This window comes from Streptopelia decaocto, assembly GCF_964273445.1.
Source record: "Streptopelia decaocto genome assembly, chromosome: 4".
NCBI classification, from domain to species: domain Eukaryota; kingdom Metazoa; phylum Chordata; class Aves; order Columbiformes; family Columbidae; genus Streptopelia; species Streptopelia decaocto.
Genome location: NC_138658.1, coordinates 42,971,916 through 42,987,799, shown reverse-complemented (window position 1 = coordinate 42,987,799; position 15,884 = coordinate 42,971,916).

The window sequence follows — 15,884 nt, the reverse complement described above, 5'->3', positions numbered from 1 at the left end:
CAGAAATTCACACTTGCTCCACAGGAAAATCTTCTTCTCCCAAAGTCCTCACAGAAAATTTCTCCTGCCCAACATGCCTTTTTCCAGAGTCAGTTTCTTTAAACTCTAGTTAAAATTCATAAATTCTATAGTGAGCAAAATCTGCTTCAAACCAATATTTTCCCTAGCTCCTAGATTTCTCTAGACTTGGATTTTGTCTGCTTGGTCATACAGCCTATATATCTAATAGAGCTTTTGGTACTTTTCTGATCACACCGAGACTCCTCATAACCAGCCTCTGCATCTCACCCTTTCTGTACCACACCTTCCCAAGAAATTATTTCTCCTTTAGGTTTTTCAAGTCCCTTCTTTCCCAGCTGGCAAAGTTAATTTCTTTCATGAAGAAAATACCTTTTCTCCCTCCCATCTGCATCACTGCACGATCCTTTTTAATCAAGTATTTCAGATATTCCAGTTCTCAATTAAATGAAATAATAAAAAATCAGCAGTGCCAAGAATGCCCCCAGAAAGTTTAGAAATTATCAGGCGTAGTATTTGCAGGTTCTCATGTCACCTGCAGACAAATAGATACATCACGAAACAAGCTTAAGTCCTGTCTTTGCCATGCTCATGAAACACTCTGGTACCTCTGTGGTTTCTTGCTTTTAGGTGCTAGGAAAATGTGAGAAGCTTTACTGACTTCAGTTGAAAAATCTACATTAGGGAAAATATAGATTTAGAAATTTGAATGTGTCACATTTTCCACATGTGATCTCAGTAGTTCATTTTTCAGGGGTAGTTTTCCTTAAATAAACATGTTTCAGCATTCTTTCTACATTTATTTCAAATTTTCTGTGTTTCTATATCATTGTATTAGTAACGTTAAATCACTAATATAATGGAATGAATGATGTTTTTGTTAAAAATGCATTGCTTTCACCTCTATGAAGAAATTTCATATTCTAAAGAATGTGAATAGACCTAAAAAAAAGACATTAAAATTACCATTTAAAGTGCAGAACTTGGAGTACAGAAAGAGAATTCAACCTTTCTTTTCTTTTTGAAAAACTAATGCATTTAATGAAAGGTTTAATTCTTTCTAAAGCTTCAATTTTCCCAACTTTTCATAGCACAGTGTTACAGCTGTAATGCTGTGGGCTAGTGCTTTACGAAATTCCATTGACACAGCAGCCAGTTAAAATAATGTCCTTTCACTTAACCACATTTAACTGAGATAAAGCAACACAAGATTTAATAGCTTCCAGCAGTGCCCAGTGATGGAGTGGCTAGTCCAGACTGCAACAGGTCACAGGTTCATTCCAAGGGCATGGTGCACATAAACCTTCTCACATGGGAACAGGCAAAAGTAGATTTTATTTGACTAGATGCAACTACACTGGAGTTACAGCTGATTGTATCAGCCTTGGACTTAGCTGAGAGCTAGAACAACAGGGAGAGACCACATACAATTGATTCTTAACAGTTTGCAGCAATCATACTTCAGCCCACGAATGAAGACTGGGATACAGTAGACATCAGCAATATTCTTCTTCCAGAGACACATTGGAAGCAAACAGTTATTTAGCAAAAATTAACGATGAGTGGAAATCACTTTAAAAGCTTATAAGTAGAAAATTATGTAGGCATGATTTCACTCAGAGGTATTTCAATATCATGTCCAAAGTGAAGGAAGGAATATGATAAATGGGTTAAGGTCACAATGTTAAATACTATCACTGATTGGCAAGACACATTACGTAACCGAAACACTGTGACTAGCCACACTCTTCACTACTTTAGGGCCAACGATGAGGAGGTAAGAAAAAACAGGTAAGTTGTGATTACAGGGCTTAGCAATTCCTCACAATGCTCAGATTTTTGCCTGTGTGATGAATATTTCAGATACATCCTGCGATCTTTACATTCTTCACTGACAAGGAGACAAGATGCATTTTGCATCTGCTAAAGACTTCTGATTGGCACATATGTTGAAAGACTGGCCTAAGATTGAAAGACAGAGTGTTCTTCAAAAGCTGTAGCCATGAAATATTTATTCTTTTCTCTTTCATGGAAATGCATTTGATGACTATATGACATAAAGTGCCACTAATAGCTCTGGACAAAATTATATGGCTCTAAAGTCTATTAAACTATTATTCTTGGAGGGTGGAAAAGGTTTTATTTGACACATATGCTCACAACAGTATTAGCAAGGTTTTATTTACAACCTTGCCTGGAAAAAATGTGGTACATTATCAAGTGCTTTTTGCACTGACAAATTCAAATCTGACAATCACAAATGGCAACAATGATATTTGTGATATATTTATAAGGTACTTTATTTGACAATCTTCTGAATGGGCTGTTTATTAATTTTTAAAAACTTTAAGTATTCAACTAAAGACAGCTAATGACACTGTTCACAACATGTTTTGCTTGTATCTAAGTATGTATTTTATAGAGTAAGTCATAGGTACATGAATCCCCAAATGTTATTTAAGTTTCTGAAGTCAGCTGAAAAGCAAAGACACTCATACATACCTAATGTTTAGTATGACAACCTGAAAATTATGTGATAACAAAAAGGCTCCTTTGTAAAAGTCTAACTAACATTTTCTGATTAAAAGACCTCGAAGGCATTGCTGCATCATAGAAATAATTATATTACGAATTTTACATGACAATTTGTAGGATCCTTGCACCTGCAAACATTATGAAATACTAAAAACCTTACAAAAACTTAGAAGACTGATAAAATACCAAAATATTAACATGCTAAATGAATACTGTTATCATGCCTTAAAACACATTATCTCAATATCCATTTACACTCATACACGTTTCATAAACCTCCTGCTACTGCAAATCCCTCATTTGTATTGGCCATTGAATTGCCTGGTTCTCATTATCAGTGGCTGAAGAAATGCAATGGAGTCATGCGACACTTTCTGAACTGGACTAAAAATGTGTTCTTGAGAATTTAGTTTCTCATTCCTTTCTGAAGGGGTGACTGCTGTGTTAAATACTTTCTTTTGCCAGAGCAGCCAGAAGAAAAGTGAAAAAAAATCAAGCTAAAGTAAATTAAGCAGTGGCATCATGCCCAAATCAATCACAGACATTATCTTTTAAATAGTGAGTTGAAACTAGCAGACTGTAGTTTAATAGTCTCACAAAGATTTTTTATTTTGGGAAGTCACTTTACTTAAAAGACCTCTTAATATACTACAGGTGGTAATTCAAACCTTGCATGTTGAGCAAAGTATACTGCCAATTATGCATATATGCACCCTCTTGAAAAAAAAAATGGAGGGCTGCACGAGTCTGCAGTTTTAAAATGGTATGTGACCAGGAAAGGCCAAGCTACAACATGAAGTCATAGCAATTATTGCTTCCTCTGAGCAGGCCACTAGATTTGCTGTGAATACTTTGTGAAAGGGACAACACTCACAGCTGGAATTCGGCACATACTTGCCTCTTTTCAAAATGCCTGGAATCTATTTTAGGCTATTAAGATTTCAGTCTAATGATCCTTATATGATTTAATATTCATATTTAAGCAGTAAACATGGATTGTTATTTGGTTATATAGACTGGAAATATGTTTTGATGAGCAGTATAACCATGAAGTTTGACATATATCTATATATATAAAGTTGCTTTGCTATTCTAATGTAAACTGATAGCATATTTCAACCACAATATTTTTTTAGGCAGAACAATAAAACCAGCTATTTTCATTTTGCAAGGGTCTTGTAACAGTGCATAAATGTCTTGAACAGCTAAGCCTTAGTGTGCCTGTGAGTAGCTGTTTGCAACCTCAGAAGGCAAAAGACAGGGTGAAAAGGACAGACAGTGTACAAGAGAGTCTGTTTGGGAAGTCCCCTGTGAGTGAGTGGTAGGAAATGTCTGTTGAGCCTTATGCTGACTTATGCTGATTTTGCTGCTGCTTTCAAGAGCAGAAAGGAATAAACAGAATCTGTTAGCAAGCTAAAACAGTGTGGCTAGCAGGATCATCAGCATCTTGGAAAAGGTCTCGCTACCCAGCTGGATAGGGGACCAAGCCATGAAACTTGAGAATTCCAAACTGTGAGTGAGGTTTTACTGCAGGAGGTAGGAAGCGGCCAGCTGGCCAAGCACTTGTTTCACCAAGAAACCAAACAGAAGAGTAAACAGTTATGGTTCCATAGTGGGGATGGAGTAATTAGATATTGTATGTTGCAGTGTTTCCCTGCTGTTCTTTTTGTTTCTCCTTTCAATAAAGCACTCTTGGCTAAACCATCTGATTCATATTTGCAAGGAGAGAAAATTAGCTGACTGAGCAACAGAAAGACTATTTTAATTTTCCCAATTTTCTGTGTGGGAGTTTGAGTTGCTGTTTATTCCTCTTGAAACTTGAGCATGGCTGTTGTTGCTGCTGATCATGCAGCTAAGTGGGTGACTGGGCTGATCTGAAGGCTGGTCCTGAATGATTGCTCAAAAACAACCAGGTGAAATTCAGATGGCTGTGTCAACTGCACACCCACACAATTACCTGTAAATACATGTGTGACAAGTAATGTCCGCTGAGGACAGTATGCTACAGCATGACTTCCAGTGGCTGATTCCTTTTTTACACATAAAGAAAACGCTGTCAGGTTTCAGTTGAGAATTATCTCACGGAGTTCAGCATATGTATACTGTTCCACCTTTTCAATTGCATCAATTCTTTACTTTTTAACCAAATGGAATTCTCTGACAATATCAAGGTTTGTAAATCTCTATAGTGCTCTTAAATGCACTTGTATCTCTAGCTACCTATCAGTTATTTAGTTGGTCACTGGTCTGAGATGTTATAGAATTTGCACAAGAAAAGCATAATACTTCTATAAATATAACAAATCTAAATATATGCACTAATATTATAATAAATTGTTATCACATAATGTGTTATATACTTAAATATATCTCACCTATTGATCTTGGTAATTGCTATGATGTGTAGTATATATGGGTGCATGTTCAACACTTCAGCTAACATTTTTTATTTAATTTCTTATATTACTTCTGTTCCTCTATTTATATTGGCGGAAGAGCAATGTAAGTGACATTGCAAAGACTCCAAAGTGAATGGAAGATTTTCACTCCCACTGTGATAACTGAGCAGATACTGTTACATTGCACAGGTGATTCATTTCTGTGATAGCTTCAGGATTCAGAGGTGACAGCAGAACCACAGTACTGGTGAAAACATCTGGATTAAACAAGAAAGAAAAGAAAGAAATTCTACTTCACAGTGCCATGATTTAGGCTTATAGCAAATGGGATCAAACATTTTACCCAAGTTTTACTCAATTCTGCAAAATAACTCTTTATCTTGGATAGGGAATATTATGTTTCTTTCTCGTGTTCAACGTTCTGTGCATTTCTTGAGTCACACACTCTTCTTTTCTCGACATCTTCTCTGATGTTTGTTTTGGACTGCGTGATGGATGAAAGCCACATGGCAGAAACTTGATCCAGGGAAGTAAATGCTGTGCTCACTGATGTAGGAGGTACTTCATAGCAGCCAAAGAAATCTACCACTGTATATGTATTAAGGGGGCATCGCTTTGGCTGTTGCCAAAGGCTGCATGTTTCATCAGCAATGACAGCAGCCTGACAGAAGGGAAACCGAAAAGTTCAGCTGTTGGCTCTCAGGTCCTAATGTCCGCAATACGCATTTCATGAAAGAGGCGCTTCTCGGGACTAGCTGCAGACTGCTTCCATGGAATGAATGTCCGTTACAGTACGGGTGCCTCAGGTGCACTTTGGTGTATCTTCTAGCTTAGTTTTAATCCATTGCAGGCATTCTGAAGAGCTATTGAATATGAACCAAATCCGAATAGTGGATGGAACTGATCAGGGGTTTTACTTGAAAAGCACACACCCTCATCTCAACAAAAGCACTAATACAGAGGCTCTCAAAGAAGACTATAATCCCATGGTCTCCTTTAAGTTTCACTGCTTTTGCGCACTTGCTTTGCAAGAAAAGGAATACTTTTTTGTCTTCTTTGTATAACAATGATATTATGCCTAAAAACCTCTATATAATCTTTGCTTGAATCATCTATCTATGATTATCTCTGGACTGCATGACTGAAAACTTTTTCTTGGTTCTAGTCAGAATATCAGACTGAACTTACTAATAAAATGCAGCTGCATGATTTCTGAGTAGCTTGATGGCAACTGGCCAGAATGCAGGAAACCACTGGTTACTTCCAGGTGAAATTCATTTTTCAAGACCTGATTCAGATTTCACTCAGGTCAACAAAAGGTCTCTAGCAAGACTTAAATAGGCATATTTAATTATAAAAAATGTACATTTTTCACCCAGTCCACATCTTTGGCTCACTCAAAACACTGGAACTCACTCTTTCGGAGAGAAGTGCCCATGCTATTTTCTGCATGCCCCACTTGACATGCCAGAACAGTCAGTCTGCTCCACTGCCCATTCTTGTGCATCCTCCTTCCTGAGGTTTTCTAACCATGGGCATGAAAGGCCACGTGGTTTTCACAACCATCTTACATTTCATTTCTCATTATGTGGCAAAATGCACATTCACCACAGAACTGTCCTATCAGATGTGTACACCAGGCCACGCAATGACAGGAGACAGGATTTTGACTCTAAGGAAAGGCTGGGGAATACTTGTCCAGGAGATCTGCAGCACACAATAGGAGAGTAAAACTGTTCCCATAAGTCACGTATTTCTTTTTCTCTCCTAAAATTCTGGTTTTGGGTCACGGTAGTCATACGGACAAGAATATTGCAAGGTTCTTTGTTTCTTTGGCTAGTTGTGTTTATTAAGCCAGAAACAATTGTGCCAGTAGCTGAACTTTTGTCTCTTCCTTCTGTGATGGACTTTCTTATTTCTTTTCCTTATTTCTTCTCTTACCTTTGCTTTTTAATGTCACTAAATAATACACTACCAGTTTTGAGAAAGACATCTGCAAATCAAAAGGGATGCACCCAATGGTACGATTATATAAACTTTTTGCTTTGGAAAAAAACTATTATTGCTTACTTTGTAAAGGACATGCTCTTCCTAACATCTAATTAACATTTTCCCCTTTCATGGAAGAATAATGGGTTGTAATTTAAATCTCAGGCAATATTTATTGTGAATGATACTATATTAATGGTAAAACTGATAAGTAATTCCTTTTAAAGGCAAATACCCTCACTGAAATAGTTGAGCTCCTTCTACATGAAATGAATAGTGACAACCAAGTCCCTAGTGGATTGCTAAAAGCCTCCAGAATTTCCTTCAGTCCTTTAAAGACTTCTTATTTTTATTTTCTTTCTTTTATTTTTTTTTTTTCTTGACAGGGATTTATTAGGTGAAAAGAGCTATCATAATATCACAACAGTTTATGACGGAAATATCTTTTCAAAGATGTTCATAAAGCTCTAGACACATCCACTGTTACCCAGATTTTTGCTCTTTCTGTAGACAGGCCCCCTTGATTGCAGCCCTTTATTCTCACTTTGGATTTAACAATCTGTTTTGGGGTTATGTACATCAAAATTAATTCTCATAATTTGGCTAAGAATTAATCCATTAATTGCTTTGAAGTTTACTTTGAAGATCTAAGTGTCAGACTGGCGTCAGAAGTTTACTGAAAGTCAGCAGAAGACATAAGCATGGGTTTTATGTGCAGAGATGAAATGGAGAAAGTGCTCAAATATCTTCTGTACCTGTCTATGACTACACACTAGGTTTCTGATACAGTGAGTTTCAGCAATCCAATTCAAGGATAATACATAAACAGCTCAGAATGGCCAGTTCTTCATCCAGAAGCAGGAGAGACATTTTATAGCAAGATGGAAGCAAAAGGAACCATTTTTAGAGATCCACAAAAACCTCATTACTAAAGTGTAGTAGAAGTCCAGTTAGACCTTGAAATGAATAGGGATTTTATCTAACTCTTAGAGCATTTTCATTTCTGATTGGCATCCCTTTTCTTCCCCCTGAGTTGGACTTGTGCTAGGAAATCTTTATGCAGCAGCTGAGTTTTTCCTAAACGTACTGGTATTTTGGGTTTCTCCATTGAAAAAGAGACACATAATTGAGCTTCAAACAAAAAACCCCCAAACTAAACAGAAGTTTTCACTCCATGGTCTGCTCTTAGTTTTGTCTTCATATGTTGTCAGAACCCTCCCAAAAGACAAAACTTGGAAATGAATATATATAATTTTTGATGATTATAGATTTTCTGTGCCCAGTATAACAAGACAGATAGCTTATGACTGTTTATGTTGCTGAACACTACAATGAACTCTTCTGCTGCCTTTCTTCCCCACTGCCAGATCACACGTTAGCCATGGAGCCAAGGCAGGGTTCAAAAAAAGGTGAGAGCAGACATGAAGAATAGAATCTACCTTTCCCCCTTGATTTATTCTTATGTTCCAACCCTCTAACTATGCAGAAGGATTACAGTGATCTCTTCAGAAAATAGCTACACCCCCAGAAGAGTTCCAAACAAGATAGTTCGATTCAAAATTGTCCTTTTATTTGTTTAGGGAAATTTGAAGACATTCATTTAAATAAGGAAGTCATAATTCCAAAATTTTCCTATCATCTGTGTAAAAATGTTAGTTATACAAATGAAAACTGAAGTTATGTATGAAAAGAAAATTAATTACGTAAGACAAAATATGAATATTTTGTAGGGGAAGAGGATGGATAAGCTCCTTATAGCTCTTTGCTCTAAAAGAATTGTATATGCTTGATTATATTTCTTCTTCGTACTTAAAAATTGTAATAAAGGGATTTTATTTTCTTTATTTCTAATAAGTTTGAAGTAACTAGCATTATTAAGCAATATTTAAATAAGTTACTGAAATTGTTTTTCATTTTTAATAAATAAAAAGCATATGAAAGTGTTTTAAACTGATTAAAATGGTTTGTGAATAAGGCTGATATTCTGGAAAACCAGTACCTATTCATATTGCCACTAATGGAATTATGGCAATTTAAAAAGTTTTTTCACTACTTTATTCAATTATATGTATGTTCTCTTAATTACTCCTTTCTTTTGCCTATCTGTTGCCTGCCATATCTATCTTATGGTAAATATATAGGAAAGATGTCATGTCTTGCTGCACAGCTGGAGAAGTTTCCAGCAGAATAGCAACCTTATCTCTTGTGCATTTTCTGGACATCTTTTGTACCTTTTTATTAATAAACTGCTAAAGTGAAAGGATTTTTGATACTTGTTAAAGTGAGAGAGCATCTTCCTTAAAAGAATAATAAAAAAATTCTCCAAAGCTAATTCTGCAGATCAGCTGGAGAGTGTCCAGAGCAGCTGAATTCAAGTGACATGTAAGAAGAAAATGATGCCTTAAGCCCCCCTTCTCCCCCATATAAAATAAAATCTTTACATGGGGTATTTATTCATTGTTTCATGTGTAGATAATCCTTTGCAAATGGTAAAGAACTAGAAATTATAAAAATAATAAGTAATAATACCACTAGGAATCATTTACTTAGGCTTCACTTACCTAAAATTACTACAATTATTAAATGTGTTGGAAAGAAATAATGAAAAACTACATTGTCTCTATAAAAAAGTACAAATTATATTTCCTGCTTCAGAAATTGTTTTACAGATATAAAACACCATTATGTCATGATTCAGCAACAATTCACCTGCAATTTAATAGCAAATTAGATTCATGCACTATCATTTATTACCAATTGGACAGGAAAAAAAATAAAGAGATTCTCTGTGTCCAGAGAAAGATTTTGCATTTAGCACATTTGCTGGTTCTCAAATGAAAGAATTTTGCCAACAGTTTTCTTATGAGTATGTGGTAGCCCAGTGATCTTCTAGCTACCCTGGAATGCCTGTGGTCTTTAAGTGTTTCCATTCACACACAGCAGACAATGCCCAACAAGGCTGTAACGCTCTGCAGAAGTTTTCTAGGAGGAGCTGTGCCGTACCAAAGAGCTTTTCATAAAACTTTGATTCATGGTGCAAACTGTGGACATTGTTTTGAAATAAATTGTTACTGATGATCAGTCAATTACTGTTGCCATAATCATCATGCCATCAGTAATTTATCAAGGTAGTTTCCCTGGTGTCACACAGCCTGGGTAACTGAAGGACAGAAGCTCAATCTGTGATTTTAAAGTGTATTTTTATAAATATTCAAAAATATTTCCAAAAGTAAAATACTCTATACGATGCTCTCAGCAAATAAAGATCAGCCAGGACTGTAATACAGTACTTTTGACAAAGATTTTCCCTCGAAAAAGGTGACAATTTTATCCTTGGAACATTTAAATTAAAATTTTCTTATCAGATGGTTCAGCATAATTTGCCAGTATGGAACAAAATAACTTGCTGGGTAAAGCAATCTGTCAAAGAAACTCATATTCATCCTGCTAGACCCCTTAAAAATATGTGTATTTCCTCTTTCTGTGTTATTAAATAGCAACTGTAGCTCAGTGATTTTTGGTTTGCTTTTTATTTTCTTAGCACAGTAGAAAGACACCATATACAGAAGTACCTAGTATTTGAAAAATGTTCTATAATGACATGCATTTTTTAATACACAAAACATTAATGACAAAATCAACTCTTAACTGCCACAATTACCTTTATGCCAGGCATAAAGTAAAAGGCCAAAATATATACATATACAACATGGATACGAACTAAGTCACAAAGCACTCTTCTTGGTATCCGCAACATGAAACGAATGCATTTAACTTCAGGTTCCCAAATGGGGAGGCAAGTTCTGCAGGCAGGCAGTGGGGAGAGCCGGGCTATGGCAGCGCAGAGCACCAGAGCTCGCAGCAGCTCCCGGAGCAGCCTCCCCCTCTCCACAGGCTGCGGAGTAGAGCTTAGTGAGACTAACACACACACCTTAAATTAGATACCTAAAGCAGATGGACTGAACACCTGTCTTTGTTTTCCACAGAATTTTTATGACTTTTGGCTTTGAGGAAGGTCTTTTGCAATAGGAAAGGATTCTGCTGACCTGAACAAAGTATTACAAATAATGTAACAATAACCTGATACATCTAAGCTCATCCCCAGAATTCTCCTTCCTTCTTTTTCATTTCCACTTTCCAAATGGAGATTCATATTTAAGATAAGGAAGAACATCTTCCTTTGATCTGTGGTTTCTGAGCTGTCCCATTTCTACAAAATATATACGATTCTGTGGGCTCAATTCCAATGTACTCTTCCAGAAACTCTGGCATAAAATCTGAATTATAGAGTCACAAACCCTTCTTCTGGCCTTAAAGCAATGAGAAAACAGACAGACGCTACAAAGCCACTTTCTTGAACATTTTCTGGCTAAGCAAGAGCAAAACTTTTATACGATTTTCCTTAAGAGCTTCAAGGTTTTAAACAAATATCTAAATTACAACTATAAGTTAAATTTTGAATTTTTTTAAACTAACAGATAATAGATGTATAGTAACTGTATATAAACAGACTCATAATACATCCTACCCTATTGTCAGGTCTTTGTCTTGCTGTATAAATTCAGTTACATTTTGCTGGCTCACTCATACAAGTGTCTTAAGTAACCTGGATGATAAGAAAAGAGAACTGGTCACTTGGAAGGGAGAGGACATGGTATGTAGAGACACAACAGCTTTAAGAAACAAAATTGTGTTACTTTGTTCTGTCTCCAGAACACAAAAGGCAGAACCCGTTCTCCATTCCTGGCTTTTTTCAGGGGAAGTGGGTGGGTAAAACACACCAGTGCAGGGAGGCACGACGAGCAGGCTAGCTGTATTTTGCACAGGATTAATATATGCTACAGAAGATCCAGAAAACTTCCCAGCTGTTAAAAACATGAAGCAGCCACCATGCAACTTGGGGATTTGTCATTTGGAAGGCATTCTTGGCACTGATGGACTGTGCACTCAGGGTGATGGGGGCAGAAAGGGTCAACTACATTTCCTGGAGGGGGAAGTGTTACAGAGTTTAACAAGAATACAAAGGCGAGCTTTCCTAGCACTTAATAGGAAATTTCCAAATTGCTGTAATAAAAATAAATAGTCTTTTGTGCTAAGGACACAGGGCTGTCCAGTACTGTTAAGAGTAGCATCAATCTCAGCTGGATAATTTACTGTGGAGAGTGAGGGGCATTTTTACAAAGAAATGCAAAAAAATGTACTTCACATACATCTGAATTGGTCAGGCAGTTGGACGAGAGGATTCCTGTAGATCTCTTCCAACTGAAATTATTCTATTCTATTCTATTCTATTCTATTCTATTCTATTCTATTCTATTCTATTCTATTCTATTCTATTCTATTCTATTCTATTCTATTCTATTCTATTCTATTCTATTCTATTCTATTCTATTCTATTCTATTCTATTCTATTCTATTCTCTTCATTTGTCTAGTCTAGTCTTGTCTATGCTATGCTATGCTATTCTCATACTTTGTAAAATTGGAGGAGCTGCAATGCATTTTCATTGCTGCCACTGGTTAAGTGTTTTACACTGAGCATTCTGCAGAATATTGACCCAGGAGTTTTAGTATACCTCATTTTTTTTAAGATCTTAGAGAACCTTCATAAAGATTCATTTAAATTTGTTGAGCTCTATACTAGAGCTCCAGGTAAGACCTGCATAACTAAAAGGTCCCTGATGTCCACAGCAAACTGCCTCTCTTTCGGCACGTGTTTGTTTCATACAACTGTTCCTTGTAATCTTTTACTTGTTTCAGTTGACCTTTAGATTACTCAGCCCCCTTTGGGATGAGCTTATCGACAACAAAATTTAACGTAGCCTATTTTTTTTTTTTTTTTAAAGGGAATGTATTGTTTCTATTAATGATTAAAGTTGCTCTGTGTACAATTTTGTACTACTTGGAAATGAACCAGACATTTACTGCTGACTATTAAAATAAACAACCTTATGATTTAATAAAGGCATAATAGATGTTTTTCTCTTCGTTGTGACAGAACAAAATTCTTGTGTAACATCTTGTGATCTAGGCTGGAAACAAATTTCTGTGACAGATGCACTCTCATTATCTGCAGACATTAGAGACCTACTTAAAACAAATCAAAGCCACTCCATGTCTATGCACTGGTTTTACATATCAGTGTGTTGACCTCTCTAAGAGACTGAAAGGTTTTGAACTTGAGTACTGTCACTTGAACAATAATTTAAGATTCCAATAATGTCAGGCATATCAGATGAACAGGGACGTGAGCCCTTGGGTAACGTGAATAATACGGGCATAGAGTTGTTGAAAGAGAAAAGCTTCAAGACACAAGAAGAACAGATAAATGCAGGGAGGTTTGTTTGGAACGATCAGTTTTCTGGGACAAGTATTTTTATACAGAGATCAGTTAGATCCCATGCAAATGTTTGAAAAAGCCCAGATTAAAATAAGATGCTAAGTCAGTCTTGTAAACTCTGGATGCGCTCTTCAGTGATAAATATAATGTCTCCGCACAAACGTAGCCACAATGCTATATTACTCAACTAGGATAGTCAAATTTCTTTAAGATAAGATTTAAAAATCTTCTGTTTGCTCTTGTTTCACATGTGGTTTTACTTAAGAGAAGGTACTTCAAACTAATCTCCAAACACTTATCTTTTCAAAAAAATAATGCTGATAAACTGAAAGCCTACCATTAAAAACAAACAAAAACCCAAAAACCTTTCTGTAACTTTGCTTTAATGTCATAAAATTATATTGTACTAGCTAACAATATATATTTCAAATGCCTAGAAGTCCAATTTTTCTCCTGAGAAAAAGACCGAAATATCAGATGTTTTGAAAAAATGCAAGCGCTAATAAAATTTGAGACAAACAAGAACTTTGGTATATAGAACCAAAAATAATTGAGGGTGCTTTCCTAATATTTAAGCTTTGGAAGATATGCAAAGCTGTAGAAATAATCCTCTACATCTGTCAACTGGTTTGATTAATCTACTATAAAAATTTCTATAAAGATTCACACAAAATTCAGACAATATCTGTGTAATGTCACACAGCAAGGCCCGGAAAAACAGAGAATACACCCCTTTCAAGGACAACACCGTGTTCCATTAGCCTGAGTTTGGCTTGACTTTTTAAGTGGCTTTTAAAAATATTTTTGAATTTTTAAACACATTAGAGAAACACCACAATGCTTTTCAGATCGTAAGTATGTAAAGCACATTCTTCTGTAGCATAATTGAAACCTAATTAATATTTTCCCCTGGAGATCTTTTAGAGTTAAGGGTAGTGACTATCATAGGAGGAGGACTCAATAACAAGAGGTATTTCCATTTACAAGTATTTCCTCTGGAGCATCAAAAGAATGTTTGGAAATACGTTGCAACAATTTGACTTAAATGTTTAGGCTATGCATTACACATGCCATTTAAACTTGCACCTCAATTTCCACATTTATGAAAAAAAAAATATTTACTCAACATGTTTACATGGCTTTTGCAGAAATATATGAATTAGTATTGGAACTATACTTGAAAAGTATTATGTAGTACCTCTACTGAAATTTTCATGAAATCCTGAACACTGCCTTGGGAAATAAGAGCAGATTTTTTGCGATTGGTCCTTAATAAAATTGCACATTTGTATTAGAACAAAGTGTGAACATATTTTACTGAGGAGAGGGAAATTAAACCAGCTTTTTATTTTTCTCTAGCTCTTAATAATATTACAGATGTATATGAGGACAATATAAGAAGAAATTTTATTGGAGAGCAGAAATTAAAGCATAAAAGTATCTTCCAGAGAATGAATGAAAAGCCATATTTATCTGACAGCAAAAAAATGTAGTACATGTATAGGACAAGTAGTATATGTAAATGCTACTAATGCATTTATTCTGCTACCAGTTCATTCAGGTTACATATTATCAGTTAAAATAACAAGAGAGATTAGACTCTCTCCTGGTTAACTCCTTCCAAAACTGTCTCACTATGTTCTGTGCTGCATTTGAGTTTTACAGTAATACTGAAAAGGACTAAGAAATCTACCTCAGAGTTGCCTTTGGATATGTTATAGAAAAATCTAATACTGGTGCTCTGAACATCTTCCTTTTAAGCTGAGAAAAGCACTGCTTTTAGATTTGGATTGACTCTAAAAATAGATTTCTACTGGAAAAAGGGGAAAGAGGTTATCCTACTGTCTTGCTTTATGACATACACAAGACCAGTGTGTGCTCTATACAGCTGTACCTGTGAACACGGACAGAATTATATCCACAGAATGTAAACATGGAAGGTTGTATCTGCCAAGCATTGTGTCACATTATAACTTAAATGTTTGTAACTAAGTTAGCAAGACTGAAGATGGAATGATAAAGTAAATCCTAAATTTAATAGTATTTTTTTAATAACATGTAAACTGTACAGTAATAATGAAGGTTCGGTCAGTGCTGAGAATGTAGAAAAATTACATTTCCATCTAAGACAGAAAATAACATCTCTTAGAAATTTGAAAATAATTTGTTTTTTACATGCTGATAAGTTTTTCATATTCATATTTCAAAATTTTCAATTTGCCTGACAACAGGACATGATTTAAAGTTTAGAAACTAATTTTGAACTGTTAAATTACTCCTTTTGGCATTGTGGCAATACTTGTCAGTATTACTTATGACCTACTTTTTCCTGCTTTAATCTTTTCCACCCCCAGAGAACTTTATTTTTTTTTTTTTTTTTTCAGAGAGGGGTTGTCGTTGATTTGTTTTTATTTTTCAATGTTAAATAATTACAGCAAGTGACCATTCTGTTTGTTTACCTTTTCTGAAGAGTGGTCTAAATTGGTTTTATTATTTTCAAGATGTTTTTAGCCAGAAGAAAGGATTTGGATCACTCAGATATTGTTCTTCAAGCAGAAAAGAAAACCAGAAAAAAATTCATAATACCCCTATTAGTTGAAGGTC